This window comes from Crocodylus siamensis, chromosome 2 (genome assembly GCF_052110815.1).
Source record: "Crocodylus siamensis isolate JL-2025a chromosome 2, ASM5211081v1, whole genome shotgun sequence".
Taxonomy (NCBI): Eukaryota; Metazoa; Chordata; order Crocodylia; family Crocodylidae; genus Crocodylus; species Crocodylus siamensis.
The window spans coordinates 171,826,819-171,852,030 of record NC_143396.1 but is presented as its reverse complement, the minus strand read 5'-3'; the positions used below and the strand labels follow the sequence as shown (position 1 = coordinate 171,852,030).

General features: G+C 47.0%; 1 long non-coding RNA gene across 1 annotated transcript; it reads left to right on the top strand.

Annotated features, from left to right (window-relative positions):
• The first annotated feature begins 4,356 nt into the window (after positions 1–4,356).
• LOC149871312 (uncharacterized) lies at positions 4,357–25,212 on the top strand. Its single transcript, XR_016440524.1, has 3 exons — positions 4,357–4,529; positions 12,825–12,928; positions 24,590–25,212. It is a non-coding gene; the product is annotated as an uncharacterized LOC149871312 (long non-coding RNA).

Below are 25,212 nucleotides of genomic sequence, written 5' to 3'. Positions count from 1 at the left end.
CAGCTGCGGCCTCACCAAGGCTGAGTACAAGGGGAGAATGACGTCTCGGGATTTGCTTGAGAAGCATCTATGGATGCAAGCCAGTGTTTTGGTCGCTTTACTAGCCGCAGCATCACATTGAAGGCTCATGTTCATCTTGTGGTCAGTGATGACCCCCAAGTCTTTTTCTTCCATAGTGCTAGCCAGCGTAGCACTGCTGAGCCTATAAGGATGCTGCAGGTTTTTCCTCCCAAGGTGGAGAACCTTGCATTTTTCGGTGTTAAACACCATCAGGTTCTCATCCGCCCATTTGCTGAGCCTGTCCAGGTCAGCCTGGATCGCCCTCCTGTCTTCTGATGTGGATGCTTTGCCCCAATGTTTGGTGTCATCGGTGAACTTGGCCAGTCTGCTCCTGACTCCAATGTCCACATCATTAATGAAGATGTTGAACAATATGGGTCCCAGGACAGAGCCTTGGGGGACCCCACTGGTCACAGGGCAACATGACGATTGACTTCCGTCAATTACTACCCTCTGGGTCTGACCAGGGAGCCAATTTCCCAGCCAGTGGATCATGGTGGACCCAAGCAACACAGGCTCAACTGCAGCTACCATCCCCGCTCTCCCCAAGACAAAATGTAACGTGTTTGTTGTGGGAGACTCTATCCTGAGGGGGACTGAGGGGACAATCCGCCACCCCAACCCCTTAGTCTGGGAAGTCTGCTGCTTCCTGGGGGCCTGCATCTGAGACATTGTGGAGAAGGTCCCTAAGTTCTTCCAGCCCACAGCCCACTATCCTATGCTCCTTATTCATGTGGGCACAAATGACACAACTCAGAGTGCTCCTAGCTGGGTCATGAGGAGCTACAGGGATTTGGGAGTGGGGCTAAAGGGTCTGGGGGCACAGGTGGTGTTCTCATCAATCCTCCCAGTCTCAGGCTATGGGCTGAAGAAGGAGAGGAGGATCTACATAGTCAACCAAAGACTGTGGCGCTGGTGTCATCGGGAAGGCTTTGGCTTCCATGACCACAGCCTGCTCTTCGGTGAGAGAGGTAGCGAGCTGTTGGGAAGGGATGGCCTCCACCTCTCTCCCCTGGGGAGGAGGCTCTTCTCAGCCAGATTGGCTGACCTGCTCCAATGGACTTTAAACTAAGCCCGCTGGGGGATGGGGGGACTACTGCCACTGCTGGCCCGCTGAGCAACCCTTGCAAAGCCAGTGGGCCAAGGCACTTAAGGGAGCCCACCCCAGCCCCAGCCCTGGTACAATCTGTGGGCAAAGCAAGAGCCCCCAAGGGGATACTCGCCTGCCTGTACACAGATGCCAGGAGCTTGGAGAATAAGCAGGAGGAGCTCGTCCTCCTGCTCAGTGCAAATAATTATGGTGTAATAGGGATAATGGAGACCTGCAGGGGCTCCACCCATGACTGGACCTTGGGTATAGATGGCTATACCCTGTACAGGAGGGATCGAGTAAATAAAAGGGGCAGGGGTGTAGCTATCTATGTTAAGGATAGCTACGCATCCCAGCAAGCTAATATTGGTGACCAGGGTGGACGACTGGAGACCCTCTGGGTTAAAATCCGTAGGGAACATAGCACAGGGGACACAACAGTGGGAGTCTACTACAGACCTCCCACCCAAAGTCCTGAGCTTGACCAAGAGTTCACCCGGGAACTGGCTGAGGCCGCATGCTCCAGGACCATGGTTGTCATGGGTGACTTCAGTTACCCGGGCATCTCGTGGCAGGATCACTCAGCAAAATCCGAGCAGTCACAAAGCTTCTTCTCATGCATGGATGACCTCTACCTGACTCAAGGAATCTATGGGCCAACAAGAGGTAAAGCGCTGCTCAACCTGGTACTGGCTACTGGGGATGACCTAACTGGCGACCTAGTGATCGATGGGAAGCTGGGTGACAGCGACCACGAGCTGATCACCTTCACCATCCGCTGTAAAGCTGGCAAGTCAGTCAGCAACACGGAAGTCCTTGACTTCAGAAAAGCCGACTTTGACAAGCTCAGGAGGCTTGTCAGTCAGACCCTAAGGGACCATGACCCCAGGAAGAGGGAAGTTCAAGAAGAGTGGTAGCTCCTCAAGGGAGTGATCCTCAATGCACAAGTTAAGTCTATTCCATCTCAGAGGAAAGGCAGCAAGAGGGCACAGAAGCCCCCCTGGCTCTCCAGGGACCTAGCAGACCTGAGGCTAAAAAGAAAGGCCTACAAAGGATGGGGTTCACCTCCAAGGAGGAATATTCTGCACTGGTCCAGTCCTGCAGGGAGCAAACCAGGAAAGCCAAGGCTGCAACTGAACTCCAACTAGCTTTGAGCATCAAGGACAATAAAAAGTCCTTTTTCAGATATGTGGGGAGCCGGGCAATGTTGGACCCCTGCTAAACCAGATGGGGCAACTGACAACTGACGCCCAGGAAAAAGCCAACCTTTTAAATAGGTACTTTGCATCAGTCTTTCATCAGTCCCATGGGATGCCCATGCCCGCTACGAGACAGCAAGGTTTGGGTGAGGGAGATCCCCTGCCCTCCATCAATGCCAACTGCGTGAAGGAACACCTTGAGAAGCTGGATACCTTCAAGTCAGCCGGCCCTGACAATCTACACCCCAGGGTACTCAAGGAGCTGGCGGGCATCATAGCCCAGGCCCTGGCACGGAACTTCAAGAACTTCTGGTGCACTGGTGAAGTGCCTGAATACTGGAAGAAGGCCAATGTGGTGCCGATCTTCAAGAAAGGCAGGAAGGTGGATCCGGCTAACTATAGGCCCATCAACCTGACTTATATCCCAGGGAAGGTCTTAGAAAAGTTTATTAAAGAGGCCACCCTTAATGGACTGGCTGATGCCAACATCCTGAGGGATACCCAGCACGGGTTTGTTGAGGGTAGGTCTTGCTTGACCAATATCATTTCCTTCTATGACCAGGTGACCTGTCACCTGGACAAGCGAGAAGAGATTGATGTCATATATCTTGACTTCAAAAAAGCCTTCGATCTGGTATCCCATGATCACCTCTTGGCAAAACTGGCCAATTGTGGCAGAAAACATTATCAGATACAAAATTTCTTGGTTAATTATTGGACATAAGGAAGAACTTTTTTACTGTCCGAGCCCCCAAGACCTGAAACAGACTGCTGACAGAGGTGGTGAAAGCACCTACTCTGGATTCCTTTAAGAGTTAATTGGACATTTATCTTGCTGGGATCCTATGATCCTAGCTGACTTCCTGCCCCTGGGGCAGGGGGCTGGACTTGATGATCTTCTGAGGTCCCTTCCAGCCCTAATGTCTATGAAATCTATGAAATTTAAGTTAGCCTATTATTATTTTCTACATTGGCAATGTTTAAGGACACTGGCTGGATCTTCTCTGCAATAAACTAGTGTCCAAAATATCTCTTATCTCAAATGCACATCAAGCTTTTCTTTTGGCTCAGACACATTTCACAGAGAGTAGATCAAAGGTGCAGGTATTTATTCCTTCAGATGACCAAATATAAGGATACCAGCGACACTGGTTGCAGGAACTGTCCTGATAAAAACTAACAAATAAATTTACTTGTGGTGATGAGCACTCAGTAGCTGAACATGTATCCTGAACACTGAAGAAGTGAGCCCTGATGATGTTAGCGTGAATGGATCTAAAATTTTGAAAAGAGGGCTGGGGTGCAGATGGTGAGGTGCATCATCACATATAAAACAACACATTTTTCTCCAGTTAAAATAAGAGAGACGCTTTATGAATATGCTAGAGGCCCAGGGCTGTATTTTTCAGTTTAAGATTGAAGGAAGAACAAATATAACTTCATTGGAATTTATTAAAAACAATCTGTATGGCTGTGAAATAGGAGTTTCATTACCAGAAACAGCTAACAGATGTCAGAATTGCAGAAAAAAGGACAGCTTGACTGGTGGAATTTCAAGACCATTAAAAAGAAGAGAGAGTCATTAATGCCTGTGCAATGAAGTGTTTAGAAGGGATCAAGTAGATTACAACGAGCCTTCAGCACTGCCTAACTAGAAATGCTGCTGCCACTGCCAGGCAAGTTGGTTTTAAACTTTGGATGGACCATGAATGAAAGGGGGAGGGGGTGCGAGTGCACCAGTGCACCCCGTGGATCTACCCCTAGATGATAGGTATGAAAAATTGACCCTAATTTTCAACGGTAGGTGACAGTTCCCAGCTTTTGCAGACCCTGCTATCCTTGACTTGCTGTACCCCAGTGTAGTCCTCATTTGTAATTTAGAGCAGCATGAAGGGGCTGCTAGCATTAGCCTGCTACTGGTAGCCTCAAGAAACTGATAGGGTAACTGAAATTCTATAAGATTCAAGGAACTTCTTGCTGTGTCTCTTTCCTTACAGTTGTAATCACTATACAGGGATGGACTGTGACATAGGAGCAGCTATACTAGTTCTGCACTGAGAGGATCCCCTTACTGTGGCAATCTTTTCCTGGCTAGTTTCCTGAGTGCTACCATACTTTGTTCCAGTGGTGAGAAACTAAATGAGAGAATATGGGAAGATATCTTCAGAGCTTTGAAAAGGGTAAGGTCTTGTGTTAAAATCTCAAGGACTCATGTAGACTCTGTGCTTCCCTGTTCAATGCTTTAAAATGATTGCTGGTTATTTAAAACTGAAGTATTAACTGAAATGTTACAATTTTAGTGATGATGCTTCCATTTTCTTTATGATCTTATTGTTACTCCAGGGTTTCAGTGTATAACTGGTCTTTCTTATTGCATGGGGCAGTTTGAGTCAGGAATGAAAGGAGCATTGTCCTAGAAACAGCCTGCTCTATTTAGCTCAGTATCGAAGTCTTGCCAGACAAAAAGCTACAGTGAGGTGGAGGCCAGGTTAAGTATATATATTGAGAATGTAAACCTAAGAAATGCTACAGAGAGATTTAGTAGTGCTGAAGTAATATTGTAACCATGATGGTCTAGAACAAGGGTGGGTAAAATACGGCTGGCAGGCCGCATCCCGCTCACCAAGGTATTTTGTCTGGCCTGCAGCAGGTCTCTTGGCCCTGCCTGGCCCAGGTGAGAAGCAGCCTTGGTAGTGGCATGTGTTGCTGATCCCACTGCTCCTGGGCACACAGTGAAGCTGGGACAGCACGATGGTTGGATTCTGCTTCCTGTAAGCCTCAGTGGTGGCTCTTTCTGGTTTCTGCTGCTGGCCCTGGCACCGCTGCTCAGGCACAGTGAATGACAATGAGGAGAGATTGAATGGAAAATACACTGAGATTTAAGGAAAAGATGGGGAGGGCAGCAGAGGCAATGGATGAATCTGAGGGAAAAGGAATACCCAATAATATGTTTCAGATTTTTTAAACTTTTCCTTTGAGCTTTCTCGGCAGAAAGATGGAGCAGAAAGGAAAGGAGGTGAGTCTGTGATACAGCCAGAGCTTGAGGGAGAGGGTAAATGTACATACCAACTGTGCATGCAGACTGGAGAATTTTTGGCCTGATAATGTCCTATCCAAAAGTCATGTTTTCTATGTCCACAAACCAGAGTGGAAACCATTGAATCTACTTTGGCAGTGTAGAGATAAAGATCTAGATTATTTGTAACCCATGCTAGGAAGGTATGGGTCATTGTCTCCCTCTGGTCACTGGCCCACATTTGACATTCCTAGTGATCTCCGTTATGTTTGCAAGTTAGACACCCAAGTATTTTTAAAATCAATCCCTTAGTTCATGAAGTGTGTACCCTCACAAAAGCCAACAGATCAAATTTGCTGATATTAGCTCCACAGCTTTTCTGCAGGAGCATGTATCCTTTGAAACAAACTCATGAGAAAACAGGTGGCTTTGGAAAGACTCTCCTGGTACATATAGTGCACAGGTGCCCATAAACATACCTTTTAATTTGTCATGCTTTGTTTACAGAGATGATTATACAATTCAATAAGAAATAGCTGAAAGTTGTCCAGCTACCTGGAGGGAAATTTCAGAAAAACAGTATTAATTACCATTATGCAACCCAGCATTCTAATACTGTCAGGACTTTGACGTGGCACTTGTTCTGGATTTCATTGAGCTGAGCCAGCATAAAGTAGTTGGAGGAGCAGGGAAATGAATTCACCCTATTTGTTCTGATGACAGGATTAGCAGCCAACTGGGTGAAAGGCTGCATTTATTGCTGCACATTGAGAGCTAGGCATGGTGTAGATTTAACTGCACAAAAGATTCTATGTAGCGAAGGGCAGGAGAAAGACACAGATCTGAAGGGAAGGGAAAAATCAGCTTTCTGAGAAAGAGACAGGAAAAGAAAAATCAAGGAGACAGGAAGAGGAAGAGAAGCAACTGAAGAAACTATGAAAGGGACAGATAGGAGTGTGTGTGTGTGTGTGTGTGTGTGTGTGTGTGTGTAAGAGAGAAAGAGTGGTTGCACCTGATGGAAAAAATCCTACAAAACTGACTAGAAAATATCACTTTCCTATCGGTTTCTTATCTTTCCTACAGAATTTTATATCCTTGCTACAGCTTTTGATAGGATTGATTTTTATAGAGCTCTACCTTTTTAGAAAAGGTTTCATTCTTTATTAAAGTCTAGAGGGTAGCATTGTGGTACGTTTCTGTAAAACACCATTGTTTTTATCCTTTTAAATTTAATTTGATTTTTTTCCTGGCAAAGTTTGTGGATGACACCACGTTATGGGGGAGTGTGGTCACACTAGAGGACAGGCTGGGGATACAGGTTGACCTGGCCCGGCTTGCTAAGTGAGCGGATCAAAACTTGATGACATTTAACATGGAGAAATAATCCACAACACACTTACAGGCTCCGTGGTGCTACACTTGCCAGCACCAGAACTGAAAGAGATCTGGGAGTCATGATAGATCTCAGAATGAACATGAGCCACCAAAGTGATGCAATAGCTGGCAGAGCAAATAAAACACTGGTATGCATCTACCAATGCATCTCAAGCAAGACATAGGATATCATCCTCCTGCTCTACTTGACTTTGGTGAGGCCGCAGCTGGAGTATTACATCCTGTTCTGGGCGTCGCACTTCAAGAAAGTTGTGGAGAAGCTTGAGAGAGTCCAAAGGAGGGCCATACATATGATTAGAGGTCTGGAGAGCAGGCTATGTGAGGAGAGGATGAAAGACTTAGAACTGTTCAGCCTGGAGAAGAGAAGAGTTAGAGGGGACTTGGTGGCAGCCTGCAAATATATAAGGGGCCCACATCAGGGCCTGGGGGAGCATCTGTTCATCAAAGTACCCTAGGGGAAGGCAAGAAGAATGGGCACAAACTGCTAGAAGATCACTTCAGATTGGACAAAAGGAAAAATTTCTTTATGGTTTGAGTGTGCAGGGTGTAAAACAGACTCCTCCCAGAGGTGGTACAATCACTTACCCTGCAGATCTTAAAAAAATGAGTGGATGTGCACCTGGCTGGGGTCATCTGACCCCAGATGTCTTTCTTGCCCAAATCCAGGGGGTCTGGACCTGATAATCTCATGAGATCCCTTCCAGCCCCTAATATTTATGAATTTATGAATCTATGAATCCAGATGGGAAAAAATGGTTGAGGAAGAAAAAAATTCAAGGATTATTCTGGGGAGTTCAACTTTGTGTAATTACAAAATTTGTGACACTTTGTTCAGCCTTTTGTTAGATGTTTAGATTCACTTTTAATGTCTGATACTGACACCCATTTACTGACGTGTCACATGTATGTGGCCAACTGAGTCAAAAGGAATCTAAATTGGTATAGCGCATATGCCAAGAGATGAGAAGAGAGAGGGAAATATCAACAGCAGTTAACTCAAGGGAACAAGCAGGGGGTTGTTAAAACAAGGGGGTGCTAGGAAAAACACCAAGTATGGTGCTAGGGTCATGGTGTGCTCTTGACACTCAGGCTACAGTGGAATCCCTCTAACTTTTGAACTTTACTCTGAGATTTTTTTCCTCAGTCTCTGGAAAAATCATGGAGCAGATCCTCAAGGAATCCATTATTAAGCACTCTGAGGAGTAAAAGGTTATTAGGAACAGTCAGCATGGATTCACCAAGGGCGAGTCATGCCGGACCAAACTGTTCGCCTTCTATAATGAGAAGACTCTTTCTGTGGATGCGGGGAAACCAGTGGATGTGGTGTACCTTGATTTTAGCAAGGCGTTTGATACAGTCTCCCACAACATTCTCCCAGGCAAGCTAAGGAAATATGGGCTAGATAAATGGACTGTAAGGTAGACAGAAAACTGGCTGGAGCATTGGGCTCAGCGAGAGGTAATCAATAGCTCTATGTCTAGTTGGCAGCTGGTATCAAGTGGAGTGCTCCAAGGGTTGGTTCTGGGGCTGGTTTTGTTCAATATCTTCATTAATGATCTGGGAAATGGCATAGAGTGCACCCTCAGCAAGTTTGTAGATGCCACCAAGCTGGGGGGAGCAGTAGACATGCTGGAGGGTAGGGCTAAGATTCAGAGTGGCCAAACTGGAGGATTGGACCAAAAAAATCTCATGAGATTCAACAAGGGCAAGTGCAAAGTCCTGCACCTAGGATGGAACAATCCCATGCACTAGCACAGGCTGGGGGCTGCCTGGCTGGGCAGAAGCTCTGCAGAAAAGGACCTGGGGGTTACAGTGGACAATACGCTGAATATGAACCAGCAGCGTGCCCTTGTTACCAAGAAGGCTAATGGCATACTGGGCTGCACTGGTAGGTGTGTTGCCAGCAGGTTAAGGGAAGTGATTATTCCTTTTTATTCAGCACTACTGAGTCCACATCTGGAGTACTGTGTTCAGTTTTGGGCCTCACACTACAGAAAGGAAATGGACAAATTGAAAAGAGTCCAGCAGAGGGTAACAAAGATGGTGAGGGGGCTAGGGGACATGACTTATGAGGAAAAACTGAGGGTTATTTAGTCTAGAGAAGTGGAGTCTGAGAGGGGACTTAATAGCAGCCTTCACCAGAAGTGAGGTTTGAAAGAGGATGGAGCCAGACTATTCTCAGTGCTGGCAGATGACGAAGCAAGGAGCAATGGTCTCAAGTTGCAGTAAGGGAAGTTTAGGTTTTCTCACTAGGAGGGTAGTAAAACACTGGAACAGGTTACCCAGAGAGGTGGTAGAATCTCCATCACTGGAGATTTTCAAAACCCAGCTAGACAAATATTTGGCTGGGATGATCAAGTTGGGGACAGTCCTGCTTTGACCAGGGGGTTGGGCTAGATGACCTCCTGAGGTCCCTTCCAACCCTCATTTTCTGTGATTCTATGATTTAAAGCATCCCTGTCTAGGTCAGGAGGCAGCAGAACACACATTACGCCATAAGGAAGAGGGGCTTAGAGCCTGTCTGAGCAACCTAAGCACAGCAGGGTAGGGGGTGCCCTTGCATGGCTCCCAGTGTGCCCTGCAGGCTCCCTGGGCTGCTGAAGACTCCCAGATGGAGCCTAATCACTGAGCTGCCCCTGACTGGCTGGTGCAGACATCATGGTCACCCACCTGGATGCTCTTACTCCACAGAACCCAGGCATCCTGGATACTCTTACACACATGCACACACATATGGAACACAAGCATGTGGGAAATCTGGTGGTCACACCAGATGACAAAGCTAACTTCTTTAACAATTTCTTCACCTCCATCTTTTTGAGCAGGGATCAGGTTATCCCCCCCACTGGGATCCCCGATGAACCCAGGGGAGGTGCTGCCAGGCCCAGGGTCAGTGAGAACCTAGTCAGGGAACTTCTGGTGGGTCTAGACAAGTTCAAAACAGCAGGTCCTGACGATCTCCACCTGAGAGTGCTAAGGGAATTAGCAGAGATCATTGCAGGACCCCTGGCGTGGCTTTATGAGCACTCATGGTGTTCTGGCAAGGTGCCAGAGGACTGGAAAAGAGCCAGTGTGGTCCCCATTTTCAAGAAAGGGAGGAAGGAGGACCCAGGAAACTACAGGCCCATTAGTCATACCTTTGTCCTGGGAAAGGTCTTTGAGAAAATTATCCAGGAGCACATCTGCAAGGGGCCAGGAGGGGAGATCATGCTTAGGGGCAACCAATATGGGTTCATTCGAGGCAGGTCCTGTCAGACCAACCTGGTGGCCTTCTATGACCAGGTCACAAAATACTTGGATGCAGGTGTTGCAGTGGACGTAGTCTTCCTGGACTTTAGGAAGGCCTTTGACACTGTCTCTCACCCCGTTCTCATTAAGAAATTAGGCAACTGTGGTGTCGATGCCTACGTGGTCAGATGGGTTGCAAATTGGCTGGAGGGCTGGAGTGGTGGTGGATGGGTCTTTTTTGACCTGGAGGGATTTGGGCAGTGGGGTCCTCCAGGGCTTGGTCCTCAGGCCAACACTGTTCAACATCTTCATCAGCGATTTGGACGAGGGGGTGAAAAGCACCTTGTTCAAATTCACAGCTGACACTAAGATAAGGGGAGAAGTGCGCACACTGGAGGAGAGGGACAGGCTGCAACTAGATCTAGACAGGTTACAGGGGTGGGGAGATGAGAACAGGATGGGATTCAATAGTAACAAGTGCAAGGTACTGCATGTTGGGAGGAAGAACCAGCAGCATACCTACAGGCTGGGGAACTCCCTTCTTGTCAGCACAGAGGCAGAAAAGGATCTTGGTGTCATTCTTGATTCCAAGATGAACATGGGCCACCAACGTGGGGACGTGGTCAGGAAGGCCAACCGCACCTTGTCATGCATCTTGAGCAGGGCCAAGGAGGTGATCTTCCCCCTCTATGCGATGCTGGTCAGGCTGCAGTTTGAGTACCACGTCCAGTTCTGGGCGCTGCACTTCAGGAGGGATGTGGGCAACATGGAGAGGGTCCAGAGGAGGCCACTCGCATGATCAGGGGGCAGCAGGGCAGGCCCTAGGAGCGGAGGCTATGAGACCGGAACCTGTTCAGCCTCCACAAAAGAAGGCTGAGAGGGGATCTGGTGGCCATCTACAAACTGGCCAAGGGGGACCAGCAGGCTATGGGGGAGTCCTTGTTCCCCTGAGCACTACTGGGAGTAACGAGGAACAACAGCCATAAGTTAACCGAGAGTAGATTCAGGCTAGATATCAGGGGGCTCTACTTCATGGTCAGGGCGGCTAGGATCTGGAACCAACTTTAAGGGAAGTGGTGCTTACTCCTACCCTGGGGGTCTTCAAAAAGAGGTTACACAATCACCTAGCTGGGCTCGTCTGACCCCAGTACTCTTTCTTGCCATGGCAGGGGGTCGGACTTGATGATCTGCTCAGGTCCCTTCTGACCCTCCCTACTATGAAACTATGACACACAAATACATGCAGACATGCATAAACACGTGCACAGAACTCAGTTGTCCAAGGCATGACTGGGCTATTGACTTCCATGTGGCTGGTGAGGATGATGCCTGCCACTTGTGCAACTTCCTGTTCCCCAGGGTGGCGAAGAGTGGGCACTATGTCCCTGGGATCCCTGGTTTTATCATCAGCAATGTCATCACCCCTCTGATTCTCTTTGGGGATCCAGCCTACCCCTTCCTGTCCTGGCTCTTGAAGCCCTATGGGGGGCAGCTGGATTGCAGGAAGAAGTATTTTAACTATGGACTGGGCCTGGCACTATGAGCACACGTGGTGCAGGCAAGGGGGAGAGGGCAAGATCCATACCGACGTGTGTGGCCCCAGCCGCCTGCCTCCTTACCCACATGGACTAGGAGCCCTTTCTGGAGGAATAGGGCCTGAAGGCTTTGAGTACTCATGCCCTGGCACTAGGCCATGGGTCCCCTTCCATGGGCTCGTCTAGCCCCACATCACAGGCACTGCTGCTCACAACCCAGGCTGCTCAGGCACCATCCCTCTTCCCCTCTCTCTCCCCAGCTCCCACCCCAGGGGCACACACTGGAGTCTGTGGCAATGTGGCATGAGGAAGAGATGTACCTTGTTTTAATATAAAGTTGAAACTGCCAAACTATTAGTGTGTTTATTAAACAAAAACTGTGCAATGTTGCTTGGTCTGGAGCCTGGAACCTTCTTCTCAGTCAATACTGAGAGAGTAGGGAAAGATCCTTCCTGTACCAGGTGGTTATGCTGTTGGGGAGAGATGGGGAAGAGCATCTGTGGGGATTTACCAAATACAAAACCTTGTGGTTGCACCCAAAACTTCCACCCCTCAGTTTAATTAAATGTTGAAGTTGCCAAACGTTTTGTGTGCATGTAGCAGGGTGTTAAGATAGGCATCCTGTTACTTGGGGAATAGTTCTGGGACATGGGTAGCCTAATGCTGGCTCTGGCATTGGGTCTCAGGCAGGGCCCCACCCATGGTGCTCCCTGCCTGCACTGCTGCTTCCTAGAGTGGGCCTCAGTGGGTGCTTTCCTGGCTCCTTGAACTATGGGCCAGCAGCTACCATATGCCATATCTCCTGATCCAGGTCCCCCTCACCCCCCGCAGCATTGCCCCAATCAATGCACAGTTTGGAGCATTCCCTCATAGCTGCCCCAAACCCACCCTTCTGTTGGACTCTCAGATATGTCACCCGAGGGAGCAGGCCTTGGAGTGGGGCTCTCCACGGTGGGGGGCATGGGTGGTACAGTATCCCATCAGTCCAGCGCGGAAGGGCAATGATCCCACTGTGGGAGGTGGCACTGATGCCATTCAGGGGTGTCATAGCTGGATCCCAAGTGGTCTTTGAATCTGTGCATAAACTCCTGATTCTGGTGCTGTGATTCACTTCCATACCAGCATGTGCACCCTCCTTCAGATAGTAGCTGGCCATCCATAGACCTCATTTTTGGACCTTTGCAGCCTGTTTCTGGTGCAAGCAACCACCAACCTGTCCTTTCCAGCCCTCCATATTGATGGTCTCCTCTGGTCCTCATGTTGCCGGTGTCATCTATGCATGTGTTTCTGGTGCTCTACAGGTGTCCGGCCAACCATCCTGGATCCAACATCTTAGGCTCCATGTCCAGGCCTCCCACACACAAATGCAGAGTCTGCAGATAAGGGAGACACCGAGGGACCTGTGGTGAGTCTCATGTCCAAACCCTTTCCCCTGCTGGGGGCCAGAAGCTGCACAGCTGCTCACAATGTGGCACTGACCACACTGTGGAACGTCTGCATGCTACCTGTGGTTAGGAAAACCTGGATGCCTGGGATACATCTCCTTGCTGTGGGAGCCAGGAGTGCTTGGAAGCCCAAGCATCATGGCCCAGAGTCATGAGCCTTCTCCAGTTCTCCTGGAGGAGAGGGAGAGAAGTGGGGAGGCAGGGTTGTTAGGGAGAATTCCCATTTCCCACTGCACCTTGCCTCATTCATAGCTGTTCTGCCAAATGGTGCCTGGAGGATTGCCAGCAAAGACCTGCAGATTCACCTCAGCTGTAGAGCTCAAAAAAACCTTTTCAGCGTAGATTGGGGTCTGTCTGGGTTAGGGTTTTTGTCAGGTGGTCCCAGGTAACATGCTGGCCTCTCTCAGGAAAGCAACATGAGCTTGAGGGATGGGGTAATCTGTTGACAATTCCCCAGATTTATGGCCCCACTCAATGTAACGTAGACTGATAAGGCCCCAGCAACAGTAGTAGGGACCTAGACCAGTGCCTCAGCTTCATTCCAGGCCAGTGGCTTGGGGGCTGGGGGATTTTTTTGGGAGGCATGAGATCAAGGAGGAACATCAGTAAATCAGTATCATCAAGGCAAGACCATGCTGAATATCAAAGTAGGCAACCGCAGCCTTCTCTATGAGCATACTCCAACTTACCAAGGAGTCACATTAGACCATTCCCTTACTTATAAACAGCACATTCAGAAGGTCAGAAGTAAAGTTTCTGCATGGGTATGTGCCTTATGATGTTAAGCTAGCATGACATGGAGTGCTGACTTCAAAGTGCTCAGAAGCAATGCACTTGCAATGGTATATGCCTCAGCAGATTACTGTGCTCTTGTATGGCTCAGAAGTTTTCACAAGAAAGAGCTCGACTCTATACTTAACAGTGTGCAGAGACTCATAACAGCCTGCACAACTTCCACACACACAGATGTATTCCCTGCACTCTTGGGCATTAAACCAAGTGACATAAGAAGACAGTCCCTAACTGCTCCCATGTGGCTAGGTTTCTGGGCCCATGAAGAGCCTGGCAGGCCAGGTACTGTGGCCTTGTGTGTTGTGCTAAATTTAGATAAGAGATGGGGTGAATGGAAATGAAATGATTGTTCAGAGTAATCCAGTCTGAAATTGATTCCTATAGCATTTTATACCAGCACCAAATGAATCCCCCATTGGGCACGACCCGGATGGAGAAGCTTGGGCCAAGCTTCAAAACAACACTGTACAAGATGAACATCTTGGACAGCTCCCTGTGTGAATGAGGTGTCCTCAATCAGCACAGCACTTAATCAGAAGCTGCAATCTTTACAAATGCCCAGACGGGGTAGATGGACTCCGCACACTAAGTGATAATACCAGACTGTGGCTCATAGCTGGCCAGGTGGAGCAAGTGGGGAGTGGGTTGGAAACAGGGGCTTTGCTGCGTTGTCAGTGACAGCCTGGGGGTGGGACAAGCCCAATGCTCAGGCAGAGGAGACGAGCTCTGGCTGAGGCTAGAGCACAGCCCTGCACCACAATAAGGGTAACTTCTGGACCTAGCCTCAGTGTTCCCCACTGCTACCCCAGAGAGCGTGGAGCATGCTCTCCACAAGGGGCCAACAGCAAGGTGGCCATCATAGAGGACACTCAGGTTTTCTACTGCTCTGTCCTCTATTGATACGAAACCTGATGCCGTTAGGTCCTCTGTTTTTCTTTTAAAGAGAGGACACAAAGGTGTCTGGTTTTATATCAATAGAGGACAGAGGACAACCAGACTGTCCTCTATGATGGCCACCCTAGCCAGCAGGCATATGGTCAAAGCCACACCTTGACTGGCTGATGTCTCCTCTAGTGTTGGGGAATAAGGAGCAGAGCTGCAGAACAGCTACGCAGAACTGTATGAGGGGAAACCATGCATATTACAAGGGGGTTGCCATGGTTACTGATTTTGTCAAATCTCGTTCATCCCAGCTCAGTACACCCAGGTAAAATGCCGTAGCATGTGAGCGGCTGGTATGAGTGTGCAATGGGCTGAGACGCCCCCTCCCTCCTGTTACGTGGAGAGGGTGGGCAGTGAGTGCGCAGAGGAGGCGGCACGGGGAGGGTGGACAAAGGGCTGAGAAGAGGTTGCAGGCGGAAGAGGTATGGATGTGGGAGCCAGTGAGGAAAGCCAGAGGGAGTGAGAGAGAGAGAGACTAGGGGCCTGGTTTGTGAAGGAACTGTTGTTTCTAAAGATGCAAACAGGCAGCTATGAGTGTCTACACATGCTCTGCGGTGGGGGGGCACTTTAGTTAGAGCAGCTCTCAGAGCCGCTCTAATTAGAGTACCCACAGCCTCATGTCTGTTTAGCATCCCGTGCTTCAAAATGGTGGCAGGGGCGCTTTAACTGAAGCTCGTTCGATGAGTTTTAGTTAAAATGCTCCCACTGCCATTTTGAAACACAAGGATCAGTGGCGACACGTAAGTGCTGGATGGGGGTGCATATGCACCGCCTGAGGGTGCTGGTGCACCCCATGACCAGCTGTACTCCCTGCTTAGGCAATGGGCAGAGGGGATTGGGCAGGAGCGCCGGTGCCCCCCCTGCGAGCACTGGCTGGGGAGTGGGAGCGCTGGATGTAGACCGCAGCCACTTCTGGAAGCACCGCAGCCACTTTGGGGAGCAACACAGCCGTTCACTGGTCAGTAAGTTTGGCCACAGGGGGAACCGCCCCCCCCCAGTCAGCAAAATTGGCCGTGGTGGGACTCCTCCCCCGCCTCCCGGTTGCTGACGCTGCTGGAGCACACTAATTAGCACACTTGGTTAAACTAAGTAGCACGCATTGGGGCTCTGTCACATGTATAGATGCCCTAAGATATCGAATTATATTTATAATTCCATCCCTGAGAAACCAGCCCCAGAGAGAAGTGGCCATTGGTTATTTCCTTTTAACTGTACTGGAGGGAAGGTCTGAAGGGCTTGGAATAAGACCCTGACCTTGGGGCTGAGGTGGATGAATAGTACGTTAAAGGGCAGGAATGACTTACTGAATTTGATAAGTATGGAGAGTAAGAATGGACACTGGATTATGAATTGAGGGATTTGAATGGGCACCAGACTGTAGTAATATTTCCTTTCTAGCATGAATATGATAATGGAATCTTTTTCACATTTTGAGTAAATTCCTGGTTCTTGAGGAATATTTACTTGACTGTGTAGAGAGTGGCAGAGGGTGGGATGGACTTGATGGTTGATAATATATTAAAGAAGGGATTTATGTATTAACAGTATGGGGAATTCAGGACCATGTTAACCAGAAGATTGGGTTACCCAGAAGCAGAGCTGAAATATTTTAAGTGGAAGGCAGTTGTTTTGCCTAGGGGGGTAGGAAGTAACTATTGTACATTTTACTTATCTGGATTGAATCTTTGCTTCATCTGGGCTGCCAAAGAAGTTTTCTGTAGTACAGAGAAAGAAAAATAATTTGTAGTCGGCATGTGTACAGGAGACATTACATGAGCTACGGCGATGAAGCTCATGGCTATGGTAACGTAGCGTCAGCAGGGATAAACCATAATGCCAATGCTATGGTAATGTAGCATCTAAAAATAATGGCATTGCCAGGACTGCTCAGTACCAGGAGGTACTGCACAGTCAGTTAGTACTTGCTAGTACAGGGGCAGGCAATTATTTCAGGTGGAGGGCCGCTTACTGAGTTTTGGCAAGCCATTGAGGGCCACGTGACAGGCAGCCAGGGGCAGATAAATACTAATTTTCTAAACATTTGAGGGGCCCCACGGGCCAGACTGAATGGCCTAGCAGGCTGCATCCAGTCCACGGGCCACATTTTGCCCACCCCAGTGCTAGTACCAAATGCGTAGTCAGGGACATGTATAGACGTGCCCAATGCTGTGATAAAAATCAGAGTCCTTCAAAAAGGCAGCATGAAACTGCATTTTGTGGATATTTCATAACTAAATATAGGGCCAAAACAGATTTCTGTTCTTTTTTGGAAAAATAGTCAGAGGAAGAAAAGGCATTTCCTTCTGGGAATGGAGGTCCCCTCTCTGCTTCCTTTCCATCTGGAATGTGGCTTGGCAATTTTACTTGCCTTAACAAAGTGATTTAGGTATGCTAAGCCACTCCACATCTAGCTTTTGTTCTATACAAAGTCCACAAAGCTGCCCAAAAATGTCTTTATTAACCTCACTGATCCCCAAGCCAGAGTTTAAATGTATTGTATTAGGACCAGAGCCAATTACACTGCTTTTAAGACTGCCTATTATTGGCTCATTAGTTCCCTGTGCTCTCCAAACAGTCAATATGTATCAATCTGTTGTTTCATATGTTTGTTGGAAGTTCCCTGGGGTGAGCACCATCTTTGGTCCTGTATTTATACAGTACTCAGTGCCATGGGGGTCATGATACATAACTGGAAGTCTTAGTCATTAAGTAATAGAAATAACAGTTAATTAGAAAAGTGAGTATATTAAAGCTCCAGCTGTCACCCACTAATATTTTCTAAACTTTGGGTGCTATGCTTTTTCAAAAGAAGTTCTAGATCAGGGGTTAGCAACTCCTTGGTACATGTGCCAGAGCATGGCACGTTAGGCCATTTTGCTTCATATGCCACAGTCAGCCTAGGCTCTGGGCAGCTGCTGCCGGCCGCGAGTCAGGGTTACTTGCAGCAGGGAGCAGGGTGGTTGCAAGCCTTGCTGAGAGCAGCCAGGGCTCTGTTGCAGGCACCAGCTGCCTAGAGCTCAGGCCAGCTGTGGCAGGCAGCTGAAGAGCTGCAACCGGCACACCAGGGTTTGGAGTCTTGACCCAGCTTTGTAGCACTGGCAGTTGCATGTGCATCTTGGGGCACACGATGGAGAGGGGGTCTAGGGCAGCCCAGCCCTGCCCCTTCTCTGCCATGTGGTTTGAGGTGAGTGTGCAGCTACCGCTGCAATCGAGCTTGGGCTGCTCACAATAAGTGGTGGGCAGGCTCCAAACAGCGGCACCGGGGTCTGAAGCCCTGGCCCAGCTCTGTGGCTGGTGAAGACTGCATGTGTACCTTGGGACACACGGTGGGGAAGGGGTAGGGGGCAGTGCAGTCCCAGCCCCTTCCCTAATGTGCTGCCTGAGGTGCATGTACAGCTGCTGCTGGTAACTACCAGAGCCTCTGAACCCAGGTGAAGTTGCTTGCGAGCTCATGGCTTCCTGCTGCGAGCAGCCAGGGCTTTGTGGTGGGTGGCACGGTTGTGCCTGGAGTCTGGGCTGCTTGCAGCAAGCAGCCACAAAGCTGCAAATAGCTGTACTGGGGTCTGAAGCCCTGGCCTGGCTTGCTGCCAGCAGTGGCTGCACATGCATGTCAGAGAGCATGGTGGGGAAGGGGCCAGCACTATGCTACCATGACAAGTATTGGGTCCCTCGCTGTCTGTCCTGGCATGTCAACACCTTTGAAGTTCAGGTTGAGGGTTTTTTTTGGCACTTGGCTCAAAAACATTGTCAATGCCTGTTCTAGATAAACCCTGGTGGGTCAACCTACTGTTGTACATCTCCCTGAGATCTTCTCACTGAAGTGCAAGTGGAGAGTGTGCAGGTATTAAGAGATTTTTGTTTCTGCTTTTTGGGGGGTTTCTCTTGGTTGGCTGGCTGGTTTGAGGTTTTTGTGCATATGTGATCAGTACACTGTATGCACATTAGCAATGGGCAAACCTCAGAATTAAATATATACACAAAGCATGTGAAATTTTGCAAACTGTGATATAAGGATCCCAGAAAAAAAGCTGCCAGAGATACTACACTTATTTTGATCTGATATTTAGAATGCTTAACTTAAAAAAAATGGCAAGAAGTGACCAAGAGCTGTTAGTTGTTCCCTTTGTCCCCATCACACCTCAGCATACCAGAGTGTTCAAGGGGTCCAGCACTTAAGAGCTTAGCATTATTGTGCGACTACTCACAAAGCTTTCTAGCTCATAATAATGGTTACTGTATGCATCTACATGAAACGATGCACAGTAGCTTAATAATACTGCACAGTAGCATGTTGGGCAAAAACCGTGCTAATACACTACTACACAGTAGTATTAGGCTACTGCGCAGTAAGCATCACAGAAAAACCATTTGCCAGCATAACTGCACAGTAGCTATAGTTACTGTGCATTTAGTTAGTACTTCATTAAGCAAGTACTAAACTAAATGTGCAGTAACTACTGAGAATTAATGAATGTGTAGATGCACCCACTGTGATCTAGGTAATACAAGCCCGAAGTGTAATGTGAGACAAGGCCCTTAGTCAAAACACAAGTTACTAAGTTTGATACAGAAGTAGTCTCTTTTAGCTTTAACATCTATGAAAAGAAAGAGCTGTGAATATGTTAAAGGATGTTTAGGCTTCTTTATACATCCATTACATTTAAGTGAAACTATGCTCAAGAAATGACTCTTGTTGGAAAATATAATTTAAATTGTTGTTATTTTTCAATTATTTCCTATAAAATAAGATCAAATTGAGAATCTGATTCTTCTATCTACTGGAAACTCAGTCAAGTATCTTATATTTCAAGTTGTTCTACTTTTGTGTTTTTGCAGGAATAAAAATTATTTGGTTCATAAATGTATTGCTTATATAATAGAATTTCCAATTTCCACTTCTGTGATCATGGCTAGGAGTAATAAGAAATGTATAAAAGAAAAGAGCAGGGCTTAAGACAAAGAAGGCAAGCATGAGTTAGAAGGTGAGTTATTGGCACTTTTATAACCAAATCTCATTTCAAAGTGGGATTCCATCCTGAAAGTTTTTTTGTCCAAAAAAAGGAGGTGTTGTCATCTTGGAGCCTCATAATGCCTGTCTAGCTCCAGTTAAAAGGGGGTGTATGCGTGTGCTTTTTTCCTTTAGCTGCCAAGCTTGAAAGCTTACCTTGGGATCAAGAGGTGAGGCAGGTTTATTTCTGGCTTATGTACAATTGCCAAGAGTAAAGGTTCTACAGGCCAAATTGTGCTTTGCTATCCTAATATTACTTGATTGGAAAAAGTAGTTGCATAGGTGCCAACAGATATAGAAATCCTTGCTAGTACAGCTTTCATACCGTTGATTCAGGAACCAGCTCACCAGAACCGTAACATGACAGTTGAGCACCAGTGATGCATAGCAGCAGCAACAACTTCTGGCTATTGCCGTGCTGCCAGCATGGCCATGAGGCAGCTACTTTTTTTTTCCTGCCCCTCCCCCAGGTTGGTGCATGGGGCTTTTGCCCAGTCACCCCACCTTAGTTTGGCTACTGCAGCTCACTATCCCCTAGCTGTATGATTCTATTTTCAGGCCTGCTTCATCCAGCATTGGAGTAGGTTTGCTACATTTGTATTATTTGTGGCACCTCTCCCTCCCCTTCTAAAACCACTCTAAGGTTGTGCTTATTCATGCTCTTGGTGCCACCCTGCCCTACCTTGTGCTTGGTTTAGATTAGTACAGCTAACCACCTCTATTCCAATGATGATTTAAGTGCTCATAGCTTAAGCGTTAGGGTTTATCCAATGCCTACATGATTAAGGGGCCTTATGTCTTCCCAATAATTTGAAAGGACAATCAGAACCAGTTTCATAACATAGTGAGGATTCTCAGATGTTTTAAGATCAACTGCCCTGATACATATGGCTCTCATGTGGTATGTACATTTTGGTTTCTCCATTGACAGATACAACCTTTGAAATCCCCTTCCTTTCACCAAATGAAAGACTGAAAGGCATGTTCATAACTTAGTATCTCATTATAGCATCGGTGATGAGAGTCCAACCAAAATGTTGGCTTCAGATCACAGAGAAAATGAAAGAGCTGTAAATTGACAGCTGGCCAGAAACTCAGAGCAGCAGTATAATAATGATGTAGTAGCCACATTCCAGATGTCACTGGCATTTTCAGTTTGAGTTGCAAATGTCTTTCTCTCTAAATTTTGCTGCAATTTTCAGTTCAGTTTTTTGGCACTATGTAGAATACTCTCAAACAGTCTCTCTTCTCTCTCAGAGTGTTTGGTGAGTTGGTATGGTTTCAAATCTTGAGCACCAAAGTCAGTTATACATGTGAATGTTCAAGTAGGTTCGTTCACACTTAGGGAACAGGATCATTTACTCCAAATTTTTCACAGATTGGACAGGCTGCAGGCCTTAATTATTAATTTTTCTGCAGGAAAGATATGATTGAAGGTTTGGTTGAAAATGTCTTTTGAAGACGGCTCTAGGGTTTATGGATAGGGACCTATCTAAATTGTGGCAGATGTTTGCAGTGCAGTGGCACCTTTAGTCTTGCTCTTTTCACCATGTTGAGGAGTAGCTGAGAGGCAGTTTAGTGCTGCGGTTTGCTACTCAGCAGCCAGGGGATTAAGTATCACTAAAAAAGCATGCAAATGTGCTACTGCGTGTTAGCTCAGCCTAATGTGTATTAATTTAGTACCTCCAATTAGAGGTACTAAATGTAATGCGCATTAGAAAAGGTGCATTAATGCATTATAGATGTACCTGCTGCATTTCTTCCTTCTTATAAGGTGCCTCCAGTAGCTCTTTCAGACACTTAATGCTGATACAGTTTGTTCATTTCCTAAATTGGGGTGAGTTTAGGCCAGAATGTGATTCTCAGTCCCCTGGTAGAAATAAAGTTCCACTCTCACAGTAGGAAGAGGCAGAAAGAGAACATATGAGTGTCTGAGCTGTCCTCACTAGGGTGAGAGACAGAATATGTAAAAGGACCTTGTTTTCCCTCATCAGACCTCTACTCCAGTGGTCTCCAAAGTGGGGTGTGCTCAAGACGATCTATTGGGGTGTGGGAAGAAAATATTAGAACTTCTATTTAGATGTATATTTATATACATACACATATATTGGAGGTGCGTGCCCAGAAATTTTTTACTGATAGGGGTGTGCGATCAAAAAAGTTTGGAGACCACTGCCCTATTCTAATATGTCAGGTTAGAACATGGGGATCAACAGGTAGTTATTGCTCACTAATTTCTCTTCTGAGGGGTGGTGACCCACAGCATGTCTGCTAGGGTCTGTTCCAAAGCCTACTCAGAACAGGCTTCTGCTTATTATTTCTTACTGCTGCTTTCTGGTGTTACTGGGCATGTCTACACACGTGTCTGACTGTGCAGTAACTGTCAGTACTGCGCAGTCCAGGCACCGCATGGGCCATTTCTGACCCTATTGAGTAGTACCAATGAGCTACTGTGTCACAGTTTGTATCCACTGACGCTATGTCACTGTAGTGATGAGCTATGTCACCATAGCTTGTTGCTATGGCAATGTAGTGCCGTGTGTAAATGCGCCCACAGACTCACTTTCTCTCTCAGGAAATGCTAATTAAATGGGTTGCTCCACAGCCTAAGAATGAATTTTAACAGCAATATTCATCTCCTTTGTGTGGGCAGGAGAAGCTGTAGTTAAATTAAGGAAATACCTGCAGGGAAGCAGCAGACAGATTGTGCTATAACAAAGCCAGCAAGAGTGTGATACAGGCTATTTCTGTCTCAGGGTTAGGAAGCAGCATCAGACTGTAAACTGATAACCCTCCCAGTAGCTTTAGAAACTAATGCTATGGCTTGTCTGAGGTTTGAAAGCTGCCTTTTTTTGCAGCAGCCCCAAAGTGAATGCACATGGGGAACTGAGAATCATCAAGGACTTGAGGCTGGATGTAGCCTTCCTTCCTCCATGCAGGATAAAGGGAGAACAGAATACTGTGATCTGGGATGGATTTTCCCACAGCAGTGGGCAGGTATTTCAAAATCTGATAGCTGCGCCTCAAAGCCATTAAAGGGGGATACTAACATTAATACAGATCAGAGAGAGAGAGAGAGAGAAAGAAATGACCAAAGTTCCTCAGTGTAGCCTTTCATTTTTCTTGTGCAAAATTGCAAGTGTACCAGATTGCCTTTGTAGATATTTTATGTATTGAATGTATCTGGACAGAGTGGAAGGTTGTGGGGCAGGGGTGGACTGTGGCACGGGACCAGATGTGGAGTGAGGGTGGGTGGCACGCGGCCAGATGTGGAGCGGTGGCAGCATGGGGTGGTGGGGGAGGACGAGGCTGGATATGGAGCGGGGGGGCATGGCACATGGCTGGACATGGAGCAGCGCAAGCCTGTGGCAACCTACCCCCCTCCTGGGAGGCAGCAGCAGCGTGGGGTGATGGTGCCTGGCATTCCATCCCCGCCTACTCTGCCTGTCATTCTTGACAGACAATTTGCAAGTATTAAAATAAAATAATATGTAATAGAATCAATTCCACAGGCAGTGTCCCAATCTTAACCCCACCTACTGAGGTCTTTCCCAAATAAAATGGTTTAACACTTCTTTTGGACAATGAAAAGGCTTAGGCTCTGATGAATCACAAGGGGAAGAAAATTCCAGAGCTGAGAAGTGACTACCAAGAAAGACTTCCTAGGTTTTTTCACCAAATGGACTCACCACACAGATGGTATTTGCAGGAAGTTGCTCTTGGCTGATCTTAGGGATAATGATAAAACATAAGAAAGGTGGTGATCCATGACATGTAGGGTCCAGGACCTTTAGGGCCTTGGAGGTGACAACCAGTAGTCTGAATTATGCCTGGAAAACTACTGGAACCCAGTGCCAACTGTGGAACATCAGAATAATGTGTAACCCAGCCCCATCAGAAGCCAGGGTGCCTTATTCTTCATTAGCCTCAACTTCCAGATGGTCCTAAAGGGCATCTCCATGCAGTGATCATTGTAGTAGTCTAGCTTCAAGAATTGACCCCATTCCTGCAGCCATGGAGATTAAGCTGCAGTGACAGTTTTGGCCTGAGTAAATAGCAGCTTACATGAAAATGTTGTCAGTTTAGTTATGCATAACTGGCTGCATTCACAGTTGTGTGGAAGGGAAAGTGGAGGCTGAGTTGAGAATTTTTTTGGAAATGTTGATGGGAAGGACAGAAGCATGTTGTGGGGGTGGGAAAAAGGCTGATTCAAGCTCAGTTAAGTTGATGGAAAGTCTTCAGTTGGCTTCAGTAAGTTTTGATACAATTTCAGGTAGGCAAGAGCAGCAGAGAGAAACAGGACTAATGTTCAAAGCAATAATACAAGACAATTCTGTTAAAAGATGAATGGTGATCTAAACATTTAGGCTGACATTCGGTTGCCATTTAGTGATTTAAATTCTGTTTCCGTTTAGTCATCCAGCCCATTAGATTTAATAGCCACTTAGATGACTAAATGGTAATAGAATATCACTTTAGGCATCAGTTTTCTTACCTTGGCATGTGAGTTACTTTCAGCAACTTTATTGTTAATGGGGACCAGGTCCTCATGCCTGGTGCTCATGCCTCATCTTCTGAAGAGATGAGATGGGAGGAAGATACAACAAACCAGTACAGGTGGCTATGGATTTCCACAGAGAAGGGCTAGAGTGTTGTTGTAGCTGATATGGTCCTGTAAATGTACAGAGAAGGTTCACTTTGGTAGATACCATGGGGTCAATGTACTGGAGAAGTCCCCAACTGGAGAGAGCAAATGGTACATACCGACTGAATTGCAAGGGGCTACCCAAGCTTTTTAGTAAAATCAACAAGCAAAAATCCTATTGACTTCAATTGGAGCAGGATTGTACCTTTAATATATTGTACGTTGGTGTCCTAGGATTTGCCTGGTCTGCTGTACTGCCTCCCATAACCCCTGGGAAATCCATTAACATGGAGGAAGAGGAACTTGGAAAATTTTGCTCCAAAATCCTTAAATTCAAGGAGACCCTCCATATTTATTAGTGCTATTCCAACCCAGAATAGAAATCAGAAACAGCTCCAGTTACATTATAGTGTATTTTGTCTCAATTGGCATTCTAGAGATGGTGCATCCAGTTTGAATTTGAGCTTGAGCAAGAGTGGCAAATAGTGAAATTATTTAATTTGCTGGTGATTTTACTGGAAGACTTTCTAGTTTTCCCTTTGGAGAACATTTAATGCCACCCAAGTAACATAAATGGACCTCTACAAAGCAGTCATCATCCCCACACTCCTCTGTGGATGTGAAATGTGGGTGACCTACTGTCATCTAAAGAGCCTGGAGAGGTGTCTCTGGAAAATCCACCACATCACATGGAAAGATTATCACACAAATGCAGGCATCCTTGCTGAAGGCATTGCTACCCCAAACACCAACAAAAACCACAAAACCCAACTTTGCTTTATTGGACGTTGCATGCAAATGCCTGACTCTTGCCTCCCAAAACAAGTGCTGTACTTCTAGCTCAGTAATGGCCTGAA